The sequence below is a fragment of the Sapajus apella genome, unplaced genomic scaffold (genome assembly GCF_009761245.1).
Source record: "Sapajus apella isolate SASKATOON/1434 unplaced genomic scaffold, GSC_monkey_1.0 scaffold1, whole genome shotgun sequence".
Classification (NCBI taxonomy): Eukaryota; Metazoa; Chordata; class Mammalia; order Primates; family Cebidae; genus Sapajus; species Sapajus apella.
The window spans coordinates 37,625,301-37,630,696 of NW_022436941.1; the positions used below are offsets into that span (position 1 = coordinate 37,625,301).

Sequence of the window (5,396 nt, forward strand, 5' to 3'; positions counted from 1 at the left end):
ACACTTAAGGATATTATTCTTAAGGAGAACTTAAGGATATTATCCTTAAGGAGAACTTCCCCAACCTAGCAAGACAGGCCAACATTCAAATTCAGGAAATACAGAAAACTCCACTAAGATACTCCATGAGAAGACCAACCCCAATGGATAACCATTTGCCTCTAAATCTACACCACCACAAATAATGCTGCAACACAGGGTAACAAGTTCATAGGCTGCACAGAGAAGAGGGGCCCTGGCCTAGCCCAGGAAACCATCTTTTCCTTTTTGACCTCTGGGCCTGTGATGGGAGGGGCTGTCATGAAGTCCTCTGAAATGCCCCAAAGACATTTTCCCTATTATCTTGGGAATTAACATTCAGTTCCTAATTACTTAGGCAAATTTCTGCAGCCAGCTTGAATTTTGCTTCAGAAAATGGGATTTTCTTTTCTATCACATTGTCAAGCTGCACATTTTCCGAGTTTTTATGCTCTGTTTTCCTATAAAACTGAATGCTTTTGACAGCACCCAAGTCATCTATTGAATGCTTTGCTGCTTAGAAGTTTCTTTCACCAGATACCTTAAATTATCTGTCTCCAATTCAAAGTTCCACACATATCCTGGGTAGGGGTAAAATGCCACCAGTCTCTTTGCTAAAACATGACAAGAGTCACCTTTGCTCCAGTTCCCAACAAGTTCTTTATCTCCATCTGAGACCACCTCAGCCTGTACCTTATTGTTCATATCACTATCAGTGTTTTTGTCAGAGCCATTCAGAAGTCTCTAGGAAGTTCCAGACTTTCCCACATTTTCTTGTCTTCTTCTGAGCCCTCCAAACTATTCCAACCTCTGCCTGTTACCTAGTTCCAAAGTTGCTTCCACATTTTCAGGTATCTTTTCAGCAACGCCTCTACTGGTACCAGTTTACTTCATTAGTCCATTTTCACACTGCTGATAAAGACATACTCAAGACTGGGCAATTTACAAAGAAAGAGGTTGACTGGGCTTGCAGTTCCACATGGCTGGGGAGGCCTCACAACCATGAGAAGGCAAGGAGGAGCAAGTGGCAGCAGGCAAAAAGAGAGATTGTGCAGGGCAACTCCCGTTATAAAACCCATCATATCTTGTGAGACTGATTCAGTACCACAAGAACAGCACTGGAGAGAACTGCCTGTATAATTCAGTCATCTCCCACCAGGTCCCTCCCACAGCATGTGTGAATTATGGGAACTACAAGATGAGATTTGGCTGTGGTCATAAAGCCAAACCATATCACACATGAAGGGCCTTTGCAAGTAGAACTACAAACTACTGCTTTTTTTTTTTTTTTTTTTGATCTTCAACTTGGATTTATGTCCATGATTCGTGCAAATAGCTATCCAGGAATGGACAGCCACCCTAATCCAGGCTTCTGGCACCACAGGCCTCCAGCTGCAGGGTCAAGGGTCTGAACCTCAGGGCCTGGCAGCTTCAGGCTGGGGCCCCTCAGCAGACGTGGCTGGCATGGCCTTCTCCCATCTGTGATGGCTTCAGCGAGGTTACTGTGAGTGGAGGTGGTGACGGCCCCAGAGTCAGAACATCCGTCATTCTCTTCTGCTCCGGAGACAATCCCACACTTCCCACGGCTCCTCACAGAGGGGTAGGGCTGTGTGTGCGACAGGTCCTGCTACAGAGCTTGAAGCAAAAAATAAACATACACACAAATTGGTCATGGCACCCAGAGGGCCTGAAGCCACTTCTGTGATGTTGTGAAGGAAGGGGGTCTTGGCCGCCCCCCACTCTTAGGATTGCTGCTCCTGGAGGCTTCTGCAGTGGATGGCAGGTCAGAACTGGATGAAGTCTCTCTTCACTCAGCAGCAGGGTAGTGAGTTTTTCCCAGTCACTCCCAGCAGAGTGCAAATGAAAGCCTTCTGGGCAGAGCCTCCCTAGTCTTGTAAACAGCTCAGTTCAGGGACTGGGGTACAAGCTGGCCACCCATCTCGGCCTCTCATCCAGTTGAGGCTCTGGCCACACTGTGCATGTGACTTCTAGCTTTTCGGCAATCTGAGGTCATCTGGCTCTGCAAGATGAAGGTGGAGCCAAATGACACAATCTGGTCTCACTGAGGCCCCTCACGGTCATTTTTTGCAGACTCTGGTTCTGCAGGCCTGGCTGCGGGAGGGTCCATCACTTGGGAGCTCTGATTTGGATTTCGAATCCCTCCACAGGGTAGATGCCAGGTGTATTCCGGCAGATGGAAGAGGCGCGAGTTGGGGAGTGGGGGCGGGTGCTCCATGGCCATGGGGGGAGGCGGGTAGCGGATCTGGGACCAGTCCTCAAAGCCGTGGTGTGGTACCATGGCTGGCATGGGTGGGTAGGCGTAAGGGTAGGCACCGCAGAGGTGTTCCGGGTGGGGCTCCACACGGTAGCGCTCTCCAGAGGCCTTTGCTTTCCTCTTCTGCTATCTGAGGGCTTCTCTTGCCTTCTCCTCATCTTTGAACGCTTTTAGCTGGGCATTCGACAGGGTGACCTGGGCCTGCAGCTTCTCCACTTGCTTCTTTAGCTCTTCCTTCTCCTCATTCATGAGATCACGATCACTGCGCTCCCTCTGGAAGTCCTCCTCAAAGATCTTCATCTGCTGTTTCAGTAACTCGTTGTGCGTGACCACAACTTTGGAGGCCCCCTGCTCCTTCTGGGCTCCCAAATGCTGTTGGTGGAGATGATGGAGGGGCTTGGATACTCAGTGCCTCCTCCAGGGCCTTGTTGAGCCACTGGATCTCTTTTTCCTGGTACTCGCGCTGCCGGGTGAGCGGGCTCAGCTGATCCTGTAGGTACTTGACCTTTTGGCGCAGCTCCTTGGCCTCTGCTGTCAGCTGTTCCTTGTCGGTTTCCTCCATTTCAATGTTGGACTTGGCCAGAAGGAGCTTGCGGTCAAAGTCACGCTGCTTCTGCTCCCGCTCAGCCTCAATGAACATCAAGGATGTTCGTCGTGGCAACATTGCTGGTGACAGCAAGAACGACCCACCAATGGAAGCAGCTGGCTTCACTGCTCAGGTGATTATCCTGAACCACCCAGGCCAAATCAGTGCTGGCTATGCCCCTGTACTAGATTGCCACACGGCTCACATTGCCTGCAAGTTTGCTGAGCTGAAGGAAAAGATTGATTGCCGTTCTGGTAAAAAGCTGGAAGGTGGCCCTAAATTCTTGAAGTCTGGTGATGCTGCCATTGTTGATATGGTTTCTGGCAAGCCCACGTGTGTTGAGAGCTTCTCAGACTATCCACCTCTCGGTCGCTTTGCTGTTCGTGATACGAGACAGACAGTTGCTGTGGGTGTCATCAAAGCAGTGGACAAGAAGGCTGCTGGAGCTGGCAAGGTCACCAAGTCTGCCCAGAAAGCTCAGAAGGCTAAATGAATATTACCCCTAATACCTGCCACCTCAGTCTTAATCAGTGGTGGAGGAAGAATGGTCTCAGAACTGTTTGTTTCAATTGGCCATTTAAGTTTAGTAGTAAAAGACTGGTTAATGATAACAATGCATCATAAAACCTTCAGAAGGAAAGGAGAATGTTTTGTGGACCACTTTGGTTTTCTTTTTTGCTTGTGGCAGTTTTAAGTTATTAGTTTTTAAAATCAGTACTTTTTAATGGAAACAACTTGACCAAAAATTTGTCACAGAATTTTGAGACCCATTAAAAAAGTTTAATGAGAAAAAAAAAAAAATATTTGTAAGAGAGGACAAAAACAAATGGAAAAACATTCTATCCTCATGGATAGAAATAATCAATATTGTGAAAATGGCTGTACTGCCGAAGTAATTTATAGATTCAGTGCTATTCCCATCAAACTACCATTGACATTCTTCACAAAATCAGAAAAAAACTACTTTAAAATTCATATGGATTCAAAAAAGAGCCTGCATAGCCAAGACAATCCTAAGCAAAAATAATAAAGCTGGAGGCATTACACTACCTGACTTCTAACTATACTAAAAAGCTGCAATAACCAAAACAGCATGGTACTGGTACCAAAACAGTTTATATAAACCAATGGAACATAATAGAGACCTCAGAAATAAGGCCACACATATACAACCATCTGATCTTCAACAAACCAGACAAAAACAAGAAATGGGGAGGATTCCTACTTAATAAATGGTGCTGTGAAAGCTGGCTAGCAATATGCAGAAAACTGAAACTGGACCCTTCCTTACACTTTATACAAAAATTAATTCAGGATGGATTTAAGACTTAAATGTAAAACCCAAAACCATAAAAACTCTAGAAGAAAACCTAGGTAATACCATTCAGGACATAGGCATTGACTAAAATTTTATGATGAACTTGCCAGAAGCAATTACAAAAAAAACTAAAATTGAAAAATGGGATCTAATTAAACTAAAGATCTTCTGCACAGCAAAAGAAACTGTCATCAGAGTGAACAGGCAACCTACAGAATGGGAGAAAATTTTTGCAATCTTCACATCCAACAAAGTACTAATATCCAGGATTTACAAGGAACTTAAACAAATTTACAAGAAAAAAAAACCATCAAAAAATGAGCAAAGGATATGAACTGGCACTTCTCAAAGGAAGACATTTATGTGGCCAGCAAACATGAAAAAAAGCTCAATATCACTGGTCATTAGAGAAATGCAAATCAAAACCACAATGAGATACCATTTCATACCAGTCAGAATGGTGATTATTAAAAAGTCAAGAAACAACAGTTGCTGGTGAGGCTGTGGAGAAATAGGAATGCTTTTACACTGTTGGTGGGAAAGTTGAATTAGTTCAACCATGTGGAAGACAGTGTGGCAATTCCTCAAGGAACCTGAACCAGAAATACCATTTGACCTAGAAACCTCATTACTGGGTATACACCCAAAGGAATAGAAATCATTCTATTATAAAGATATATACACAAGTATGATTATTGCAGCACTGTTCACAATAGCAAAGACATGGACCCAACCCAGATGTCCATCAATGATAGACTGATAAAGAAAATGAGGTACATATACACCATGAAATATAAGGCAGCCATAAAAAGGAATGAGATGATGTCCTTTGTAGAGACGTGAATGAAGATGGAAGCCATCATCCTCAGCAAACTAACACAGAGAAAACCAAAAATTTTGTGTTCTCACTCATAAGTGGGAGTTGAACAAGGAGAACACATGGACACAGGAGGGGAATAATACACACCAAGTCCTGTCAGGGAGTGGTGGTGAAGGAAGGGAGAGTATCAGGAGAAATAGCTAATGTATGTGGTGCTTAAAATTTAAGGGATGGGTTGATAGGTGCAGTAAACTATCATGGCACATGTATACCTGTATAAGAAACCTGCACATTGTGCACATATACCCTGGAACGTAAAATGAAATAAAAAAAATTAAAAAACAAAGCTGGAGGCATTACACTACTTCAAAATACTGAA

General features: G+C 44.4%; 1 pseudogene across 1 annotated transcript; it reads right to left on the reverse strand.

Moving 5' to 3' along the window:
- Window positions 1-1,294: 1,294 nt before the first annotated feature.
- On the reverse strand, window positions 1,295-3,682 carry LOC116549679 (annotated as a pseudogene). The gene has a single exon (XR_004267999.1). The product of XR_004267999.1 is annotated as a TNFAIP3-interacting protein 1 pseudogene (transcript).
- Window positions 3,683-5,396: the final 1,714 nt, after the last annotated feature.